Source organism: Delphinapterus leucas, chromosome 5 (genome assembly GCF_059928025.1).
Source record: "Delphinapterus leucas isolate spDelLeu-1000000601 "Yukka" chromosome 5, BTC_Dleu_Yukka2, whole genome shotgun sequence".
Taxonomy (NCBI): Eukaryota; Metazoa; Chordata; class Mammalia; order Artiodactyla; family Monodontidae; genus Delphinapterus; species Delphinapterus leucas.
Genome location: NC_143133.1, coordinates 43,032,560 through 43,056,776, shown reverse-complemented (window position 1 = coordinate 43,056,776; position 24,217 = coordinate 43,032,560). Strand labels below are relative to the sequence as shown.

The 24,217-nt window shown below is 38.6% G+C and overlaps 1 long non-coding RNA gene across 1 annotated transcript; it reads left to right on the top strand.

Annotated features, from left to right (window-relative positions):
- Nucleotides 1-3,394: 3,394 nt before the first annotated feature.
- Nucleotides 3,395-23,843, top strand: LOC111171428 (uncharacterized). Its single transcript, XR_016393249.1, has 4 exons — nucleotides 3,395-3,640; nucleotides 10,623-10,705; nucleotides 18,045-19,336; nucleotides 20,256-23,843. It is a non-coding gene; the product is annotated as an uncharacterized LOC111171428 (long non-coding RNA).
- Nucleotides 23,844-24,217: the final 374 nt, after the last annotated feature.

Here is a 24,217-nt window from a genome sequence, read left to right as displayed (position 1 = left end):
GAAATGCTTTCAGTTTTTCACCATTTTGCTGTAGGTTTGTCATATATGGCCTTTATTATGTTGAGGTAGGTTCCCTCTATGCCAACTTTCTGGAGAGTTTTTATCATAAATGGGTGTTGAATTTTGTCAGAAGCTTTTTCTGCATCTATTGAGATGATCATATGCTTTTTCTTCTTTAATTTGTTAATATGGTGTATCACATGGACTGATTTGTGTATATTGAAGAATCCTTGCATCCCTGGGATAAATCCCACTTGATCATGGTGTATGATGTTTTTAATATGTTGTTGGATTCTGTTCGCTAGTATTTTGTTGAGGATTTTTGCATTAATATTCATCAGTGATATTTTTCTGTAATTTTCTTTTTTTGTTATATCTTTGTCTGGTTTTGATATCAGGGTAATGGTGGCTTCGTAGAATGACTTTTGGAGTGCTCCTTCCTCTGCAAATTTTTGGAAGAGTTTGAGAAGGATGGGTGTTAGCTCTTCTCTAAATGTTTGATAGAATTCACCTGTGAAGCCATCTGGTCCTGGACTTCTGTTTGTTGGAAGATTTTTTTTTTAATTTATTTATTTATTTTTGGCTGTGTTGGGTCTTCGTTCCTGTGTGAGGGCTTTCTCTAGTTGTGGCAAGCGGGGGCCACTTTACATCGTGGTGCGCAGGCCTCTCACTATCTCCGCCTCTCTTGTTGCGGAGCACAGGCTCCAGACACACAGGCTCAGTAGTTGTGGCTCACAGGCCTAGTTGCTCCGTGGCATGTGGGATCCTCCCAGACCAGGGCTCGAACCCGTGTCCCCTGCATTAGCAGGCAGATTCTCAACCACTGTGCCACCAGGGAAGCTCCTCTTGGAAGATTTTTAACAACAGTTTCAATTTCATTACTTGTGATTTGTCTGTTCATATTTTCTATTTCTTCCTGGTTCAGTCTTGGAAAACTATACCTTCCTAAGAATTTGTCCATTTCTTCCAGATTGTCCATTTTATTGGCATAGATTTGCTTATAGTAGTCTCTTAGAATGCTTTGTATTTCTGTGGTGTCTGTTGTAACTTTTCCTATTTCATTTCTAATTTTATTGATTTGAGTCCTCTCCCTCTTTTTCTTCATAAGTCTGGCTAATGGTTTGTCAATTTTGTTTACCTTCTGAAAGAACCAGCTATTAGTTTTATTGATCTTTGCTATTGTTTTCTTTGTTTCTATTTCATTTATTTCTGCTCTGATCTCTATGATTTCTTTCCTTCTACTAACTTCGGGTTTTGTTTGTTCTTCTTTCTCTAGTTCCTTTAGGTGTAAGATTAGATTGTTTATTTGAGATTTTTCTTGTTCCTTGAGGTAGGGTTGTATTGCTATAAAATTCCCTCTTAGAACTACTTTTACTGCATCCAATAAGTTTTGGATTACAGTGTTTTCACTGTAATTTGTCTCTAGGCATTTTTTGATTTCCTCTTTGATTTCTTCCGTGATCTCTTGGTTACTTAGTAACGTATTGTTTAGCCTCCATGTGTTTGTGTTTTTTACATTTATTTCCCTGTAATTGATTTCTAATCTCATAGCACTGTGGTCAGAGACAATGCTTGATATGATTTCAATTTTCTTAAATTTACTGAGGCCTGATTTGTGACCCAAGATGTGATCTATCCTGGAGAATGTTCCATGTGCACTTGAAAAGAAAGTGTAATCTGCTGTTTTTGAATGGAATGTCGTATAAATATCAATTAAATCTATCTGGTCTATTGTGTCATTTAAAGCTTGTGTTTTCTAATTAATTTTCTGTCTGGATGATCTGTCCATTGGTGTAAGTGAGGTGTTAAAGTCCCTCACTATTATTGTGTTACTGTTGATTTCCTCTGTTATAGCTGTTAGCATTTGTCTTATGCATTGATGTGCTCCTATTTTGAGTGCATATATATTTATAATTGTTATATCTTCTTCTTGGATTGATCCCTTGATCATTATGTAGTGTCCTTCCTTGTCTCTTGTAACATTCTTTATTTTAAAGTCTCCTTTATCTGATAAGAAATTGCTACTCCAGCTTTCTTTTGATTTCCATTTGCATGGAAAATCTTTTTCCATCCCCTCACTTTCAGTCGGTATGTGTCCCTTGGTCTGAAGTGGGTCTCTTGTAGACAGCACATATATGGGTCTTGTTTTTGTATCCATTCAGCGAGACTGTGTCTTTTGGTTGTAGCATTTAATCCATTCACGCTTAAGGTAATTATCGATATGTATGTTCTTATTACCATTTTCTTAACAGTTTTCGGTTTGTTTTTGTAGGTCCTTTTCTTCTCTTGTGTTTCCCATGTAGAGAAGTTCCTTTAGCATTTGCTGTAGAGCTGGTTTGGTTGTGCTGAATTCTCTTAGCTTTTGCTTGTCTGTAAAGCTTTTGATTTCTCTGTCAAATCTGAATGAGATCCTTGCCAGGGAGAGTAATCTTGGTTGCAGGTTCTTCCCTTTCATCACTTTAAGTATATCATGCCACTCCCTTCAGGCTTGTAGAATTTCTGCTGAGAAATCAGCTGTTAACCTTATGGGAGTTCCCCTGTATGTTATTTGTAGTTTTTCCCTTGCTGCATTCAGTAATTTTTCTTTGTCTTTAATTTTTCCCAATTTGTTTACTATGTGTCTCGTCATGTTTCTCCTTGGGTTTATCCTGCCTGGGAGTCTCTGCACTTCCTGGACTTGGGTGGTTAGTTTCTTTCCCATGTTAGGCAAGTTTTTGATTATAATCTCTTCAAATATTTTCTCGGGTCCTTTCTCTCTCCCTTCTCCTTCTGAGACCCCGATAATGTGAATGTTGTTGTATTTCATGTTGCCCCAGTGGTCTCTTAGGCTGTTTTCATTTCTTTTCATTCTTTTTCTTTATTCTGTTCCATGGCAGTGAATTCCACCATTCTGTCTTCCAGGCCACTTATGTGTTCTTCTGCCTCAGTTATTCTGCTATTGATTTCTTCTAGTGTATTTTTCATTTCAATTATTGTATTGTTCATCTCTGTTTGTTTGTTATTTAATTCTTCTAGGTGTTTGTTCTTAATTCTTCTAATGTCTTTGTTAAACATTCTTGCATCTTCTCGAGCTTTGCCTCCAATCTTTTTCCAAGGTCCTGGATCATCTTCACTATGATTATTCTAATTCTTTTTCTGGAAGGTTGCCTATCTCCACTTCATTTAGTTGTTTTTCTGGGGTTTTATCTTGTTCCTTCATCTGGTACAAAGTCCTCTGCCTTTTCATTTTGTGTTTATTTCTGTGAATGTGGTTTCCTTCCACAGGCTGCAGGATTGTAGTTCTTCTTGCTTCTGCTGTCTGACCTCTGGTGGATGAGGCTATCTAAGAGGCTTGTGCAAGTTTCCTGATGGGAGGGACTGTTGGTGGGTAGAGCTGGCTGTTGCTGTGGTGAGCAGTGCTCAGTAAAACTTTAATCTGGTTGTCTGCTGATGGGTGGGGCTGGGTTCCCTCCCTGTTGGTTTTTTGGCCTGAGGCGACCCAACACTGGGGCCTACCCGGCTCTTTGGTGGGGCTAATGGCGGACTCTGGGAGTGCTCACGCCAAAGAGTACTTCCCAGAACTTCCACTGCCAGTGTCCTTGTCCCCACAGTGAACCACAGCCACCGCCCGCCTCTGCAGGAGACCCTCTAATACTAGCAGGTAGGTCTAGTTCAGTCTCCTAGGGGGTCACTGCTCCTTCCCCTGGGTCCCGATGCGCACAGTACTTTGTGTGTGCCCTCCAAGAGTGCAGTGTCTGTTTCTCCCAGTCCTGTCAAAGTCCTGCAATCAAATCCTGCTAGCCTTCAAAGTCTGATTCTCTAGAAATTCCTCCTCCCGTTGCTAGACCCGCAGGTTGGGAAGCCTGACGTGGGGCTCAGAACCTTCACTCCAGTGGGTGGACTTCTGTGGTATAAGTGTTCTACAATTTGTGAGTCATCCATCCAGCAGCTATGGGATTTGATTTTATTGTGATTGCACCCCTCCTACCATCTCTTTGTGGCCTCTCCTTTGTCTTTGAATGTGGGGTATCTTTTTTGGTGAGTTCCAGTGTCTTTCTGTCAATGATTGTTCAGCAGTTAGTTGTGATTTCAGTGCTCTCTGAAATTTGTGCTCTTGAACATCAAGAGCTTTCAATACTTTCTGAACTTCCTTATTTAAAATTTTGTCAAAAAAATTTTTTTTGTCTTGTTTGTTAGTTGGCATTTTTGGTTGCTTGAGTATGAAGCAAGAGATATCATGAATTTGAAGTTTTTAGAACAGTGCTTCATAGTGTCCTCTCAAGGAATGTTTCAAATACTTATTAACAGCTTATTTGTTCCTTGTTTATTTTGGGTTGTGGTAAGCTGAGTAATGGCCCCACAAAGATGTCCGTGTCCTAGTCCCCAGAACCTCTGAATACATTACCTTACATAGTAAAAGGGACTTTGCAAATGTGATTAATTTAAGGATCTTGAGATGGAGAGATTACAATGGATTGTCTGGATGGGTCCAATGTAATCATAAGAGAAGGGCAATCACCCAGAGAGGTGATCGTACAGAGAAGGCAATGTGATGATGGAAGCAGAGAGATATTTGAAGGTGATTTGCTGCTGGCTTTGAAGGTGTGAGGCAGGGAATGCAGGCAGACTCTAGAAGCTTGAAAAAGTACGGAAACAGATTCTTCCCCAGAGTCTCCAGAAGGAACAAACCCTGCTGACACCTTGACTTTAGTCTAATGAGACTATTATTGTACTTCTGACCTCCAAAAGAGAATAAATTCATGTTGTTTTAAGCCATTAATATTGTGGTAATTTGTTACAGCAGCCGTAGGAAATGAGTACAGATTTTGGTATCTGAAAGTATCCCTCTTTCTGCCTCCCTTTGTCCTCAGATCCAAGACTGAGCTTGGGACGTCATTAGCACAGGATTATTACTCTTGGCTAGTCTTGGCCAGAGTCTGCAAGGAGGCTGCCCCAAAGAAGAAGAGAGATTGGAGAAGGGGTGAGGTGAGTTCAGTCATCAGAAAAAAGATGTTTTTCTGGCTCCAAACTATGGCAACTCTACTGTAACAAATACTAAAAATATGAAAGTGGTTTGGAAGTGGGTAATGGGTAGAAGTTGGAAGAATTTTGAGGAACATGATGGAAAAGTCCTAGATTGCCTTGAACAGACTGTTAGTAGAAATATGAGTGTTAAAGACTCCTGGTGAGGTCTCAGAATGTGAGGAATGTGATTTGGGAAACTGGAGGGAAGGGGATCTGTTATATAATGGTAGAAAGCTTAGATTGTGTCCTATAATTATACAGAAAACAGAACTTGTAAGCAATGAATTTGGGTATTTGGTTGAGATTTCCAAGGAAAATATTGAAGGTGTGACCTGGTTTCTTCTTGGTTGCTTTTAGTAAAATGTGAGAGAGGAGCGGAGAGAACTGTTACAAAAAGGAAGCAAAATTTGATTTGGGAAATTCTCAGCCTACACAGATTGCAAACAATGCTGAAGTTAAGAGATCCACTGCCAAGAAAGCATGCTCTGGAGAGTAAGCCAATGATGCAGTTGCACAGCTTTTTTTTTTTTTTTGATTAAAAATGTTTTAAACTGTAGTAAAATGTACATAAAAGTTATCATCTTAACCATTTTTAAGTGTGGATAGACTTTTGCTAGTACTTGGAAAGTACAAAAGTTTAGTACATTCAAGTACATAGGGGGCTCTTTGAAGGGGTGTAAGACTCAGAAGCCAAAAACAGATGAAATTATTCAGGAAAGATCTGTGGAGTAGCCTGTTTTTTAATAAAGTGAATCTCCGTGACCCACAAAGTTCTTGAGAATGCTATACCAACAGAAACATTGTCAAGTTGGACTAAGAGGGACAGAGGGCAAAAATGAAGACTCTCAAAATTCCACAGGCAGAAAACATGCTGAGAAAAACCACTCAGTGGCAGACATGTGTTACTCTTCATGAAAAAGGATGATTCCAAGGGTGGAAAGCTCCAAAAAGTGGAGTCAGGGGTCCAGAGGGCAGAGGCATGAGCCGTGTAAGTTATTTCCAGGCTTTGAAACTTAATGGAGTTTGCCTAGGTGGACTTCAAAAGTGATTAACTGACTCTTTTTCTTCATTTTCTCCCTTCTTGAATGAGAATGGATCTGTTACTCTATGCCTGTCCCACCACTGTATTTCTAGAGCACAAACATGCTTTCTAGTTTCACAGCTCCACAGGTAGAGGATTTTGCCCCAGGACACATTATATCAGAACTGCACCCATAATTCAGATGATTAGATATGAAATTTTAGACTTGATACTGTAATGGGCTGAGACTCTGGGGGGCCTTGGAATGGGTGAAGGTATTTCTCATGTGGGATGTATGAGTCTTCGCGGACTGGCAGTGGACTGTGATAAGCTGAATAATGGTCCCCCGTAAAGATAGCCAAGTCTTAATCCCTGGAACCTGTGAATATGTTGTACATAGTAAAAGAGATTTTGTAGAAGTGACATATACTGACATAAAGACACACGACCTTTGGGTCAGAGATACAATGTTACTCATAGCAAAAAAAAAAAAAAAGGAGCCGGATCAGCATTGTGGGTTTGTTTCCCATCCCCCAATTCCCACAGGTGTTAGCTCTGCACACAGTGGGGGCTGCTGGTACATCCTCTCACCCTTCCCTACAGGGAGATTACTCATTACTCCTGGAATGCACGCAAATGCCTCCAGGGAGGTAGGAAAAGGCTTTATCTTTACTTCCCTGGGATGTTTCTTGGGAAGATGTCTCTGGTTTCACCATTCTGAAATGTCTCCTTACACAAGTGTTCTTAACTTAAACACAAATACTTTCATTCAGAGGATCCAGACTGTGCAGAAATGTGAGCTATTCATGGAAAACTGTCTTCCAACTGTATTTTAAGCACGAATAAGGGGGAAAAATCTATTACCTTTAATAGAATAGAAAATCTGAAAAATCAAATGTTTCAATAATGCCAAGAGTGGCTGATGGAAAGGAGCTGCTAACCTATATGATTTTAGAGAAAGACCACGCCCAAAGAAACATCACCCAGTGGGGTCAGGAAATACGTAAAGAGAGGCAGAAGTTGAAATTAGTTTGAGGAAGACATATTAAGCAATTAAATTGCTTAATTTTCAGCAATGATGTGAGGAAGCAACATCAATCAATGCCGTTTGGGGATGCTCATAGAGATTATCTGACAAAATCAGATTTTTTAATGTAAAAATGGCAAAGAAATTTGCCATACATTTAATTATTATTCCTGGGACTATGACCGCATGTTACAGGTATTAGATGTTATTGATTTTTTTCTCCAACAAATGTAAATGGAATATCCATTTACTATGTATCATGCAAGATGACACGATCTCTGCTCCTATGGAGCATGCATTTCAAGGTGGCAGGTTGACAGAACTAGTAATCACATAAATAAATACAAATATTACAAATTACATACTACCAAGAAAACAAAGAAATAAAAGGAAGAATAAAGAAGGATGTACCCAAACTAAAGTGGTTAGGAAAGACCTCTTTAAAGAGGTAACATATAATTCAATCTATTCTCAAAATAGAAGTCAGAGTGAGTTTTTTAAAACCTAATTCACATCACGTCTTTCCTCCACAGAACCCAACTGCTCTCCATTTCACTGACAAAAATCCAGAGCCCCTATAATGGTCTAGAGCCCTTCATGATTTGGTTCCCAAATAGTTCCCTGACTTCCTTTCTTATTACTTTCTATAGCACTTATTAAATTCTAAATATTATAAAGGTTATTTAGTATGTTTATTGTCTCTCTCTCTCCTTGCCAGAACATAAGCTCCACTAGAGAATGGTCTCTGTTTTCTTCATTTCGTATCCCAAATGTGCCTAGAACGGTACCTGACCTCTAATAGAATTTCATTAAATTTTTGTTCAATGAACATAAAATTACACTGATTTTATTAGTATTAAAGTATAACAAAAATAAAAACAAAGTTATCACATACACTGCTATATTAACATTTAAATACAACAGATAAAAAAATCACAAAATGAGAACTGCAGAAACAAAAACCAGGTAAGATTTGTTTACACAACATTGTAAAGTGACTATACTCCAATTAAAAAAAAAAAAGATTTATTTAACGTGGTAGATGTGCTTGCCCATTCGTAAGTTCATTCCAGTCTGGAACACAGGAGGATAATGCTACTCGCATATCTGCTGCGCCATTTAATCCGGTCCCTTCCTTTGCTTTTAACTGGGTTAAGACCGAAAATCCTAGTTCACACAAACTAGTTGCTGTGAATGGTAATAATAGCAGGATACTCTTTTGACTTATCAAAGGAAAGTCTTCCTTTATCTTAATCCAAAATGCTGATAAACTTAGTGTTTCATAATCATTCTTCGATGTATATGAAGAACTGAGCTGCAATAATTCATTTTCTTCTTCAGGCACCAAGTTTAACTCAATTATTGATTCTGGGTTTCAAAAAGCAAACGGATCTTTTACCCAACAATTCTGTCTTAATGTTTCAAATTTCTCTTCTGGGAATAAATGGTTAAAGGTTTGACAGAGAGAAGTGAGGTGCAACAATATCTCTAGTTTTATTTCTTCCAAAATGTTTTCATTGATAACATTCTCTTCAATGTGCTGCAAAAACCTTGGAAACATGTAGTAGCTAGGACGATTGCTTTTAAGCTTCGCTTGCCACAACAGTAACGCCTTCTGGAATCCTTGGATACATTCGGCCTGTTGGAATATGTCACTGTTTTTCCCCTGTAGTCTTAAACGTAGTTCATTAAGGATGCCAAAAATATCAGTTAAATATGCCAGTTTCGTTACCCAAATATCATCCTCAAAAATAGTTGCCAAATGAGACTTCTTTTCAGTAAGAAAAACGTGGATCTCATTCCTAAGTTCGTAAACCCTGCTCAGTATTTTCCCTTGAGACAACCAACGAACTTTGGTGTGAAACAGTAAGTGGGTATAATTAGCTCCAATCTCCGAACAAAACATTTCAAGAAGTCGGCTGTTTAATGAGCTTCCTTTAATAAAGTTAACAACTTTCACTGCCTTTTTCAATACTTCCATGAGCTTCTGTGGAATCTCTCTGGATGCTAATGCTTCATGATGTATAAAACAATGATTCCACGCACCACTAGTAACTTCTAGCAATTTTTAAATTACTCTGCTCTGTTTTCCAGTGATGTTTGCTGTTCCGTCACTTGTAATTCCTTTGCAGTTTTTCCAGTTTAATTTATACTGACCAACAATGCACTTTTCTAATTCTGTGAAAATATCTAATCCACTTAGGTGTGAGGTTAAGTTTAAACAACATAAAAAATCCTCCATAAAATCGCCTTGCCACGCATATCTGACATAGACTAAAAGTGCTGTGCAGCTTCCAGTATCTGTGCTTTCATCAAGCTGGATTGCAAAATCCATTCCCGACTGTAACCGAGTAATAAGCATTGCCTCTAAATGTTCGGCAATTGTACAAATTCGAAGAGATATTGTGTTATTACTAGGAATCGTTTTTAATTTATCAGCAGATTTATCATCAAAAATTGTACGCACCATATCCAAACATACTGGAAGAATAATTTTTTCAGCAGCTGTGTGAGCCATTTTCTCTTTTGCCACACGATATGCAACTAAATATGATGATAATAAGGTTTTCTCACTAACAGTAGTAGAGCAGCTAAGAAATTGTGTTGATGACTTTACATCTATTTTCTTTCTTTGAAAATATTCAAGAGGCTTATCAATAAGTTCAGCATGCTGTGTTTCTAAGTGCCTTTTTAATTTTGAAGGTTTTAAGCTTTCATTTGCAAGAATATTATTACAAATAAGACACTGAGGTCTGTCATTTTCAAAGGGTTTTTCACATTTGATAAAACCATATTTTAAATAATCTTCATTATAACGCCTTGCAGTTACTTTTTTCTTTTTGAAACATGGCTCAAATGAAGTTGATGTTTGCAGATTAGAGTCAATAGTTTTATCAATATTGTCACTATTCACACTTCCAGATCCAGCAGTAGAACTTGAACATGCTTCTGCATATTTTGCTTCATTATTCCTCTTTCTTTTAAAAAAGAAATGATCCATTTTAAAAGCAATTTTGAATAAAATATTATAATTGCCACTAACTATAATTGCCACTAATATATATATATGTGTATATATATATGTATATATATATATGTGTATATATATATATATATATATATTTTTTTTTTTACAGCCTAGATAACATCTTTCCAAAATTGCAGTTTGCAAATGAATCTCAGTGGAACATCTCAGACTTTATATACAGTTGCAAGTCATGGTAATACACAACTAGACTGCAGATTAACCTTGTTATTATGAAAACCAAATAAGACATCATTGGAAAATGATTGAAAAACCATTTCTTAGGCAATCAATGTACATTCTATTCATCATATCCCCTCCATCAAATATCTTTCCACATATTGAAACTTATGACCTTAGAATTCCTTGCAAGGTGTATAATTCTGGCAAAGGATTCATGCAAACCACTCTGATATTTTATATTTTATTTTGTTTTTAAAAATGTTTGTCATGACTCACAAAATTGATTTCATGACCTACTAAATGGGTCACATGCATAATGTGAAAAACACTGATATAGAGACGTTTTCCTCTTTTGTGTTTAGTGGCTTGACTATGTCTGCTTGATGACCAAAGAAACTAGCTGATCTGCTAAACTGCTGGCTGATACAGAAACTTTCTTGAAGTGGTAGGTATATATCATTCCTGATTTTCATTCCTGATACTTTTTGATGGGAAGGGTTTTTAAGAGTGCCAGTATTGTCTGATCTCATGAGGTTCCAATGAGGTTTTCCATGGCTAGGTCAACTATAAGGTTGGAGTTGGTGACATATTTTTAGAACTGTCTTGGAATGCATCCTTGACCTGGGAATAAGACCAGAGGTATGACATTAAGCATTACAAAACAGAGAAATAGTGTTGCCAGCTATAGGGACCTTTACAGAATCCAAGGTCATGGGTGCTGAAGCAAAAAGCTGGTAGCTCTCAACACAATGTTATATAGGCTTAGGCCTTTTTCTGTAAGGCAAACTACCTCAGCCAAGATTGGGAGATAGAAAAAATGATGTAAGACCTGGGAGTCGCATCAGGAGATGCAAAGTACATTGACAAAGCTAAACACAGGAAACCATGGAGGAGCACAGCTCATTCACTATATATATTTCCTCTTAGCTCAGTTTGGCCATGCCCATCTTGTAAGTACTTCCCGCACTGCTCTCTTTGAACTTAGGATATTTGGGTCTTATCAGCATAATACAGCACTTCCTTACAAACCTCTCCATCAAGTAATGCCACTTTGGGGGGTGGGGGAGGAAGGGTAAAGTCTTACATTTACTGTAGTGTTTATTAGAAATTAAACATTTTAACAGTGTTAATAGTTTTATCAGGATTGTTTGCATTAACTAGATTTTCTTATTTTCTGTAATTCTTGATGCTCCGGCATGTGGGTTCTCACTAATCATAGAGGGAACTAATCCTCCCAGGGTTGGGTAATTCCTAGAGATAGCAAACAACTTGACTGATAGCTCAACCCAGGAACACAACTTTCATATGCAAACGAACCAGTCCAGAGCCAGCCCTACCCATACTTTCCCACCCTCCCAAATCAGGTTCTTATTCTCCAGATACTCCCCTGCCCTAACTACCCCAGGGCCAGGTAACCATGAACTATGGACAGCCCCCATGTCCTGAATCCTGGTGAAACTGTTAAGAAAGCCAATCTGAAACCTGCTTACCCTGCTTGACCAATTCCTTCCTGAGAAAACCACAGTACGGGCTTTTCCACATTTCCCCTTCCACCCCCTCTCCCTCCTGCCCAATCCTGGTGCTTCCCATGTGGCCGCCCTGTATGGCATGGCTCGGCATGCCCTACCTCCTTTTTCTAGGGATCTGTATAAAAACTACCTACTTCATGACAGCCATTTCTGTGTCTGTTTGCCTTATCATACCTGATTAAAACAAATCATAGGTATATCATTTTTACTTCATCTTGGTTCTGGTTACAAAGTTACAAAGTTGCATAGTTTGGCCCTAATCCTATTTTCCACATAATGTCTGTTATATTTTACCATAAATTTTGCATTCCATGAGTTCTTCCAAGTCATAGTGTTAAAGCTGAAACACCCGTATCTCGAGATAACTTTTATTACTTACTTGCCTGGTGAATGGATTCCCCCAATCACTTGAGAGGAAGATTGGAATCCTTCAGTTTTGGGGACACACTAAATATTTGTCATTCTAGCTATCACCCATCCTTCAGCTGTGAGTGAAACGGTATCATACAGTACACAAGTAAGGTATAGGTTTCAGGAATGCCAGGCAGCACTCAAAATGTGCTACAAATTATCTGAATGCCATCGATTTTCATCAGCCTGTCACCACTGTATTTATGTGGTGGCCTAATCTTTTAATAAAGCCAGCTTTGAAAGAGGCATCAGAGTGGACGGTGACCTTGAAACAAGAAAGATGTTGCCAGATGGAGAAGGCCTTAGTGAGATTCTTCCCTGAGACTTCATTACTTATTTTTAACAGTAAACTTGAAGGGGACTTACAGTATGTCATGTATACTGCACTTTTTAAAATTTTAATAAGCTTTATTTTTTTTAAGAGCAACTTTAGGTTCACAGCAAAACTGAGCAAAAGGTAGGGATTTCCCATATATTTCCTGCCCCCACCTATGCACAGTCTTCGCCATCACCAACATCCCCCACCGGAGTGGTACTTGTTACAGCTGATAGACCTACAGTGTCACATCATAATCACCCGAAGTCCACCCTTTACATAAGGTTCACTCTGCGTGTTGTACACTCTATGAATTTTGACAAATGTATAATGACATGTGTCCATCGTTATGGTTTCATACAGAGTATTTTCACTGCCCTAAAAATCCCGTGCCTCTGCCTCCCTTCTTTCCTATCCCCACTCCCACTGCCACCAATCTCTAATAGTCACCGAATTTTTTTTTTTTTTTTTTTACCAGCTCAGCTCCACAGTCTTGCCTTTTCCAGAGTGCCATACCGTTGGAATTATATGTATATAGACTTTTCAGATTGGCTTCTTTCACTTAGTAGTATGCATTTAAGGTTCCTCCATGTATTTTCATGACTTGATAGCTTATTTCTTTTTAGCACTGAAAAATACTTCATTGTCTGGCTATAACAGTTTATTTATCCATTCACCTACTGAAAAACATCTTAGTTGCTTCCAAATTTTGGCAACTATGAATAAAGCTGCTATAAACATTGGTTGTAGGTTTTTGTGTGGACAAAAGTTTTCAACTCCTTTGGGTAGATACTAAGGAACCTGACTGCTGCATCGTATGTACAAGTACATTTTTAAAGAGGATCCCGGCAAAGGTTGTGTATCCTTTTGTTGCTGGAGCTTGTCAATATTGTGGGCACAGATTATGCTTTATAGATAAAGCATAGATGTTGCTCAACTTTTTCTTTTTTGCAATGGTGCCAGCTTTTGTTAACGTAATTCACACACGCTGACAGACTTCAAATAATGCCAAACGGACTGCTCTAGGGTTTCCTGAGCTGTGATGGCCTACTCTGGTACTGAGTTATTCTGTTGATGTCTCTGATATGAACTGCCAATAAATAGAACCAAGTCAGAACTGAGGGGTAAAGGTGGCTGGTGAGATGGGTTACACAATTTAGTATAATTCAGTGAGAAAAGTGACGTGGGGAGCTGTCAAAATAAGACTATTTGGTCAGTTTGGCATTGGACAAATACTAAACCTTGAATTTAGGAGCAGATACTTTATATGAGACTAAAAGCTTTAAACGGCATTCTAGAACAACATTGTTGGAATGCAGCTTCAGGAATGTGCCAGGAAGGTGGCAGCAGGAGTCATCTGAGAAAACTTTGCTGTAGGGAGTAGGGTTAAGTTGTAATATGCAAGAGATCAAAATGTATAACCTTGTCTCTAGGCTAGCAGTCTCTTGGCATAGTTTTCCGTGTTTAGTAATATAAAGCATTAGTGTCAACAGGAAGATCTACAAATGGGGCAAAGGTCAGGGTTTATTAGGATGGTGGCATTTTTAGGCGTTGGTTGCCTTAGGAGGGGCTTGGAAATATCAACTTGATTAGTTATTATATTATGAATGCTTTAACTAGGACAAGTTGCTACAGATCTAATGTATATGGTACCTGATTATACTTAAAAAAGAGTACCTATGGGGGAATTCAGGGCCTGGTCTGAGAAACAGGCAAAGCTTTTCTTTGAAGGTCTTGTGTCCTGTCTGCCAAGGTAGTTAGTAGGACTAAAGAGTTTATGGCAGACGCCTATTGGATGTCACAGCATGGTGGACAGCATCAATATATTAAATCAGAACTAAACTGCTGAAAAAGCAACTGCATCTAAATCTCTTTGATGAATAAAAAGAGCTGGAGAGCAATTCACAACAGCCTTGAAGCAATCTGACTCAGATATATAACTGCCCTTAACAGCTGAAATAGAACATTTATTGATTCTTCCTGTCATACTGAAGGATGCTCACTTGTTTTTAATGTTCCTTCTCTCCACATGAATTTCAAACCACTACAATTTTATCCCTGTATGCCACCTCTCCCCAGATATTTTATAGACATTTACCTTATAAAGAAAAACAGTGTTAAAACGTTCTCCAAAGTCTTTTGTTTGCCCTCTCTTTTATTTATCTATGTCTCTGAAAGGTGCCTTAATGGCAAGTCACAGGAACTTGGAGGGACAGGTTCAAACCTGAGGGTTTTGGTCTAACCGTAAGTTTTGGAACTTTAAACAGAGATATTCTCAATTAGAACTCAATGTAAATCAGAGCATATACGTACATTAACATGAATAACTACATGTGTGATTCCATAAGCCAGATGGGTTCTGCTGGGACAGGTCCTTTCTGGCCAAAACTTCAAAAATCTATAGATGTGTGCACTGATGCTTCAGATGTGTGTGTTGAGGCTGACTGTTGTGGATATATAACCACATTTCAGAGCAATAATGCTCTTTAATTGGGTGTGCATCTATCTTAGCCATTCTTTAGGAGAGAATTTCAATTAAGGTGACCAAATACTTGTAGCTGAAAGTTTCTTATATACCAAGGTGCAATAATAATGACCTGTTCCTAGAACAGTGTTTGTTGTAATGGTAGGTACTCAGTAAATGTATTTGAAAGATTAAATGAGAGAATGACACCTGTAGCAAACTGTACCATGTACATTGTTTTTATTAATCAATGAAAAGTAAGTTACCAAACTATATTTGAACAATTTGGTAATATGTAAGACAAAGGTATGACCTATTCTTTAAAATTGGATCAACGATATTCTATTTCAAAATAAACTGCTTATAATGTTAGATACTAGAAACAATGGTCTTATAAAAACATAAATGTAAACTATATTCAGATTTATCTTATAAAGCCTAACACTTAAATCTACCTGAAAATAAGAAACACATTAAAAAAAACTAATATCTCATTTATATTACAATAAGTAATTATTCTTTTAGACAAAAACAACTGTCTTTAAATCATTCTGTTCTTTTATATTTTTACTGTTCTCATTTCAATCCAGTTCTCTGTGGGAGTTCATAATCAGCTATGCTTCAGACTGTTATATCCAAAAAGTATTCTTAAAGGGCTTACTCTCTCTCCTCAAGCAGACAATTCACCTACAATAATAGCAGACGTAATACATTAGGGTATAGACCTGATAGATGTGGGGATGAAAGCATGGGGAAGTCCTTTTCTAACTGAAAGAGGATGCAAGGTAACAGCTAAATGGGAGTCAGAAGCAGAAAATGCTGCAAGTTTGACAGAATAAGGTATGAAATAGTTGTTTACAAAAGTGGTGCTACGAATGGACTAGGAAAATGTGTTAGGATTTTAAGCAGGTCTGCATGATTGCCTTACATGCTTAATGCAATGACCATTATTGCTATGATGCTTGATAGGTGTGGTCTTTAATTCCCTGCCATGAATTTTTACCTCTTAAAGCCTCATCCTATCTCTCTAGGTTTCTCCTTCATCCCATATCTCCATACTATTCTACACTTGAAGCTCTAAGACTATGGGAGTTCTTGAAATACCTCATGCACTTTCATGCTTCTGCTTTCGCTCTGGCTGGTATTCCCCTTGCCTTAAGTCATTTGAAATCCTATTCATTCTTCATGATTTAGCTCAAATGCTACAGCATTCATGCAATCAACTAAGATGTAAGTATATACGATGTGCCAGGTCCTGGGGACACAAAGCAAGAAAATGGATAGTGATATATTCATATAAGGGAACACCTGTTCAGCTGTTACAAGGAATGAACTAGAGTTACATAACACTGACAAATCTTATATTAAGTTAAAGAAAGCTGCCAAAGGATATACACATTTCTGCTTGTTAAAACTATGCAAAACAGCACTACATGTAATCCAAAATTAAAAGGGTGGTTACCTTGGTCAAGAGGGAACATAACGGGACTGGGTGGAGCAGACAAAGGACTTCAGTTATATAATAACTATTTTTCCAGTTGGGTGTCAAGTACATATGTATTAGTTATAGTTTTATTTCAACTTTTTGTCTGTCTAAAGATATTCTATTTTTAAAAGGGATGTTTAAAGCTTGATTCCTTCCTGAAGGCATTGCAAACCTGTGCCATAGTCAGTAACTTAAAATTACCTTCCTTCCGTCTCTGATATTATCCTTTGTTTCCTGTATTGCCATTGTGCACACATCAGTAATACTTAGGCCTCAAGAGTAGGAACTTGCAGGTACGAGCTTTAAGTAGATTAGAATGTAACTCTCTTCCCAGGAGACTCCCGTTTGCTCCAGTTCTCTAGGGACCTAACTAGGCCTAAGAACCTCAGCCTGACCCCTTCATGTGACCCGAGAACATCTTCCCTCGGATCCCGGATCGCTGACCCCTTCCCCCGGTAGATGTCCATTCGCCCCCTGAGCAAAAGCAAAACGTGCCTCCCGCCAACGAACCCCGGAATGTCTCCCTTTAGCGGACTCCGGACCACTCCCACCAGAGGTTGCCTTTCTTCCTTCTCACCTCCAGCCGAGCGCCGCGAGCCTCGCGCCTCGCCCCCCGACCCGCGGGGCGCCTCGCCCCCCATTCTCTACACAACACCACCTCCAACCTAACCTCAACACTCACAGAAATCACACTTCCAGCCGGAAAAGGGCTGGGTCGGCCCTCTGCGCATGCGCGGAGCTAAGAGTCACCGCTGCCCTCGCGTTCGTCTCGCGGTATTGCCTTTTCCCGCGGGAGTTATTTGAGCTTTCTGGCGGTAACCACGCCCTCGGCTGTCCGCGGCCGGCTGACCGAAGTCTGAATTTTGTCTGCAGGAAATCTGGCCGTGGTCAGTCGAGCCAGATACGGCTGAGAGCCGACAGATTCTTACCGGCCGGGCTCTGGCCCCATGGGGGTCAAGAGACTGCTGCCGATTAAGGAGGCCTTCCAGGTGGCGCAGCAGCCGCATCAGAACCGGGCGAAGCTGGTGGTGGCGCTGAGCCGCACCTACGGCTCGGCGATCCCCGCCACCCCTCGCCGCCCCGCTGGTGCACCAGTGAGCACGTTAATTTGTCAGTCTTTGTAAGGGAATTACAGAGATTTTTTTCAATTCTGCTATCATTTACCTTGTTTACTTATTTAGAGAACCATATTGTTCTTTATAATCATAGTAGACTTGTGTCTCTAAGAAGTTCACCGATTTTTAACATAAATGTGCATTTCATTTAATAGATATAAAATATATATATTTGTATTTCTGCCCTGTAATGATTTTAACAAAACACGTTTCTTAGGAACAAAGTAAGTCAGTGCAAAGAAGTTCATTTTTGTTCCAAACTATTTTTCAGGTTAATATCCGGGTGTCCCCCACTTTTCAAAAATTCAATTTAGGCCACTTCGCTTTTAGAAAAGACCTGTATTGTATTAGTACGTGTTTTCATAACTGAAGGAAATCTGGAGGGTTTTCACGTTTACAAAAAAACGGCGAAAAGCGATAGTACTTGGTATGCTTAGCCTTCAGCGTTTTTTTTTTTTTGCAGGGAGCCTTTACCGAGGCAGCGCGCAGACCCAGCAGCCTGAGTGGCACAGCCAGGCTCCTTCCCTGGAAATACACTCAGCATCTCAGCATCTAGCCCCCATAGCTTGGAACTGTGTCTGTGAGCATCTGTGCTGCATCTTGGTTTATTTTGTGCATTCGTCAGCAAGTGTCCTAAAGTATCAGAAAAGGTTAACATAAAACCAGATGTAATTTTAAGTGTTTTGATTGGGGTGAACGAACTGGGCATTGTGTGTGAGTTGAACTTGCTTGGGTCCACTATTTCCAGGCAGAGAGAAAAAATCTTGAAAGCTGCTAAAGTTACTATTGCTTCTGTTAGTAGCAAAGTGGTCTCAGTTGGCATCCAGCAGTGGGTAAACTGGAAGGTCTATTGCTTGAGCGGACTGATTGGTGTACAAAGCGAGGTGTTTACGTTATCTTATACTTAAGGAGAAATCGGTCAGTCCTTCTAATAAGCTGAAACAGAAAGCACTTGGACCACGGTGATGAAAGTGTTGCAACAGTAGAATTTGAAGATAGTCATGGATGGTTTGATTGGTGAGGGCAGGTTCTTACCTTAAAAGTTACTGGAGAGAGTGCTTCTGCTGTTACTGAAGCTGCCAAAAAGTTCCCGGAACTGAAGAAAATAATTACAGGAGGTGGTTATTCGTATAAGTGTTTGACCCTGAAGATGATGTTGAAGAGGTTTTGGCATCCCATGACTAAGAACTGACAGATGAAGAGCTGATGCCATTGCAAGAGGAAAGGATACTATTCGAATACTAATTGAAACGGAACACAGTAGTGAACAGCCTAAAAGTAAAGCCCTCCAGGAACTCAACATGAAGCACTTGCATGAGATTTTCACTGTAATTGACAGTGCTGCAATGATAGCAGAGAAGGTATGACTTTAATTTTGAAAGGGCATGTAGGTTTAGGGCAAGTTTGCAGGATGTTCTGAGTGCCTACAAACAACTGCATGATAGAAAAATGCATGAGGATAAGCAGTCAAGCATACTGTCATATTTCAAGCCTTCCACATCAGCCACAGCCGACGATGGACCTCAACATTTGACGCTGAGGCAGGCAGTTATAGAAGAAGGTGAAGACATTAGTGACCTGCTTGCCCTGACGGATTCAAACAACGGTGAGATGTTAATAGGTGACCCCCTTCCTCTGTCTCCTACATCCCCATCTCCACACGCCCCCACCACAGCTTCCCACATCTCAGCCTAACACACCATCATCACCACCTCTCAGCCTTCCAGTGTGTTGCTGGCTGTCCTCTCGATTCTGGTAAGTGAAACTATGCTGTACAGACATTATTTCTACTTTATCCAGGCAGTGTGTTTATCATATCATACCTGCTTTTACTATATGCTAGTGTTATTTTAGGTTTTATGTGTTATTTGGTATGATTTGGTAGGTTATTTTTTGAGTCTGGAAATGCTCAAACTTTCCCCATATAAATTCATGGTAATTGCTTCTTCACTTTATACCATTTTGGCTTACGAAAGGTTTCATAGAAACATTCTACTTTCAGATATGGGGGAAAACCTGTATTTCTAGCCTTTTATTATAATTTAGTTTCAGAAATAGAAAAAGTTAAATACAATAGTTTTAATTTCAACTCTAAGACTTTACGTGACTTTGACAAAATCAAAAAGCATTTCTTTACCTCAAGCTACTACCTTTTTGTTTAAAATTATTTATTTATTTATTTATTTATCTATGGCTGCATTGGGTCTTTTTTGCTGCACGCGGGCTTTCTCTAGTTGCGGCAAGCAGGGGCTACTCTTCGTTGCAATGGACGTGCTTCTCATTGCGGTGGCTTCTCTTGTTTCAGAGCATGGGCTCTAGGCATCTGGGCTTCAGTAGTTGTGGCACGAGGGCTCAGTAGTTGTGGCTCACAGGCTCTAGAGCGCAGGCTCAGTAGTTGTAGTGCACGGGCTTCATTGCTCCGTGGCCTGTGGGATCTTCCCGGATCAGAGATCGAACCCGTGTCCCCTGCATTGGCAGACAGATTCTTAACCACTGCACCACCAGGGAAGTCCCAAGCTACTACCTTTTTTACTTGCAGGATTTCAAAAAGATTCTTCCGTATGCTCTGCATTGTTCTGCACTTTTTTTCTTCACTTAATAGTATATTCTGGATATTCCTTCTTATCACTATTTAATTAAACTTAACGCATTCTTTTTTTTTTTTTTCTTTCAGCTGTCATATATTCCGTTTTGTGGATATACTCAGATTTGTAGCCAGTCTCCTATAGATGGACACTTGTGTTGTTTCCAGCCTTTGGATATTAGGAACAATGCTTTAATGAATAAATGTCATTTCTTACATTTGCAGGGGTAACTCTTAGATTCTCTGAAGAGAATTGCTGGTTTAAAGAGGAAATGTTTTTGTAAATGTGATAAATATTGACAGTTGGCCTTTAAAGAGTGGTCCATTCTGCACTCCCGTCAGCAGCGTATGAGAGGTATTGCTTATTTTTAGGTGGATTGGGAGGAACTAGAAAGTGATTGGGGGGATGTTTTTTGATAGACCAGAAAATTTCTAAGTAAAATCCTGAACAGTTTGAGAACAGGAGTTAGAATGATAACATATATGTCAAAAAGAAATTGCTGTGTGATGGGAAGGGTCGATTGTAAAAGGCAGTGTTGAATTCAGACCAGTGCTGTTGTTGTTCGTAACTGAACTGTGCCTTTGATACATGTTTCTCGGTAGATTCAAGGATGTAGAGAAGAATCAAAAGAATCTTGTGTGATATTTTAAAATCTATGCTGCCTTGCTCCACGACAGCAGTAACTCAAAAACAGGAGACATGGGTGGATGATTACTCAAGTCTATTCTCAACAATTTATTCTTCTGGGTAGATGATTAAGAGTTCTTAAAGAGTGAAGATTTTAGTTTAATGAACAATTATTCATGTTACCGAGAGTCTTAGGTTAGTGCTAGAAGTAAAGTCTTTTATCAATGTAGCTTGTGAAGGATTTGTTTTGTATTTCTGGTTGTCAATAAAACACTTTTTCAAGAGGCATTTGTTTATGCCTTAAATATGCTATGATGGTGTGTAAATATGAACCTGCAGCGGAGTGAGAAATAGAATTTGCAGCAGTTTATTATTTCTTTAACCAAACAGAAGGAAGATGAAGACAGCGACATTTCAAGTTATTTTAATTATTTTACTTTCTTCTTGAAAGTATTCCGGAAGTTTTGCCAGTTTTTATTAACATTCACAGGGAGTGAGTATATCATTTAAAAATTTGCCAGATTGAAAACTTTAAGGACTTGTATAATTTAGAGGAAAAACAGCTAGGATTCTAAATATATATATATGATATAAATAAATTAATTTATAGTATACACACACACATACATACATACACATATATTTATGTCATATTAAAGTGACCTTATAAATAATACCTTTTTCTGTAGGATAAACTATGATCATGATTAAAAGCTGATTTAATAGATAATGCTAGCTTTAATTAAGAAAATTTAAGAACAGTTTCAGGTAAATATATTTAAATGTGCTCTACTTAGCAAGGAAGTTAAAAGACCATTTCTTTTGGTTCAAAAATTATTTCATTCTTATTATTTAGTAAATATTTCAGACAAGGATTATTTTGAGACTATATTAAATGTACATTTTGTACACATATGTATGAAATTAGCATTATAGCTTCTGTGGAGTTTTTTTGCATGAATTGTACCTTCTTTATGAGTTATTATTAAAGTCTTGAATTCTGAACTTGAGGAAATCAAATGGTTGTCATTATAATGCCACCTGTGAATAAGTTTGATCAGTGTTTTCTTTCAGGACTGAGGCAAATAGCAATGAAGTTCAATTTTGAGGGTGCCAGATGCTAAATAAGTTCTTGGGAAATATGCCAGAAAATGCCCAGATTGATAATGTTTTGTGTATAAAATTAATTAAGCCATTCTTATTAGACTGAAAGATAAATTTCCAAATATAGGCAATTCTGGCTCTTTCAGTACTTAAGACTATTCCCTATGGTTAAAGGTATATATGACATGCCTATTTTTTTACTTCATATTTTTTTCTTTCTTTAACTTTAAATACACAGTAGTTGAATTTTTCCTTATTAAAAATACAGTAAGAGAAAAGAGTGTGTATGATGCATGCGCACTTCTGTGCGCGCGCACACACACACACCATTTAAAGATATGTAGTTCCAACAGCAATTCTGTGACAGCAATTGGATGTCCTATAACTTGACACCTAGAGTTAGAGCAGACACATAGGTCAAGGGCTCAGCCCCACAAGACTGCCTCCACAACAGATGCCAGCCAGGAGTTTAAAGTATCCCAAAGCTACCCACACTTCTACCCAGCTGACTCCAAATTCAGGGATTCCCATGACTGCTCACCACCACCCCCAGGTGTGATAATTCTCTAGAATGACTGACTGGACTCAGGAAAGCGCTATGCTACCCACTCGAGCTTTATCATAAAGGGGCAAAGTATGGGACGCAGGGAGTGCAGAGCTTCCATGGCCTGCCTGGGTGTGCCACCCTCTCAGCACATTGGTGTGTTCACCAACCTGGAAGCTTCTTGAGCCTGGTTGTTTCAAGGTTTTTTATGGGATTTCATTGAGTAGGCATGATTGATTAAATCATTGGCTATTTAATTGAAAATCTTTAGTCCCTCTCCCCTCCCTGGAAATCGGAGGATAGGCCCTGAAAGTTCCAGCTCTATAATCACCTTGGCTGGTTTTTCTGGTGACCAGCTTCTATCTTGAAGCTACCTAGCGTCTCCCAACCCACCAAGAGTCACCTCATTAGCATAAACTCAAGTGTGGTTGAAAGGGACTCAGGAATGACAAAAGACATTTCTATCACTCAGCAAACTCAGGAGGTTTCAGGAACTCTACCAGGGACCAGGGCCAAAGATCAAATAATTTTTTTTATTATACCACAAGAGAATAAAAAAGTGAACACATAATACCCAACACCTAATTAAGAGATAGAATACCAAGGTACCTTTTTAAGTCTCTTATGTCTCTTTCTTAATGTATTCCCCCTCCTTCTTTCCCAGAGGAAACCACTATCATGAGTTTTATATTATTCGTTACCTTGCTTTTCTTTAGAGTTTAGTTTATTATAAGGCTACCTAGGTGTATCCCCAAAATATGCACTGTATCTTTGCTTTTTTTTAACCTTATTATGAATGTAGTTATTTTGCATGTATTCTTTTGTAACTAAGTTTTTTTTCCATTTAACACTGTTTCTAAGAGTAATCCAAATTTATGCATGTAGCTATAGTTCATTCCTTTTCACTACCATATAATATTTTGTATTAGACATACAACACACTTGAGTTATCTGCTATATTGTTTACTATTATGAACTAAACTTATCAGCATTCTCAAACATGTGCAAAAGTTTCTCTGGCTAATATGCCTAGAGGTGGTGTTATGGACTGAATTGGGTTTCCCCAAAATTCAAATGTTGAAGCCCTTACTCCTAATACCTCCCAATATCTCAGAATGTGACTGCATTTGGAGATAGGGTCTTTATTAATAAAGAGGTAATTAAGTTAAAATGAGACCTTTGATGATGGTGGGGCGGCGGGGGTGCCCTAGTCTGGTCTGATTGTTGTCCTTATAAGAAGAGGAGATTAGGACATACAGAGAAACGCTGGACATGTGCATGCAGGGAAGAAAGGCCAGTGAAGACACTGCAAGAAGACATCTGCAATGCCTGGGAAGAAACCAAACTTTATTCTTGGACTTCTAGCCTCCAAAACTCAGAAAATAAATTGGTGTCTAAGCCACCCAGTCTCTAGTATTTTTGTTATGGCAACCCTAGCAAACAAATACAGTTAGAATTGCTAGATGGTAGGATTATGCACAAGTTCAGTTAGTAACGCCAATATTTTTTTAAAGTACTTGGACTGATTTACAATCCTACTGGCATGTATGAGAATTCTTGTTCTACATCCTCGCCCAAACCTGATATTGTCAGACTTTACTTTCTCCAGTCTGTTGGAAAGAAATGGAATCTTATTGTCATATTAATTGCATTTTCCTGATAATTAAGGAGAGTTGAATATCTTCATGCGTTTCTTGTTTCTATATCAATAGAATGCCTGTTATATCTTCGTCCACCGTTCTGTTCTGTTATTTGTTTTTTTATTACTGATGGGTA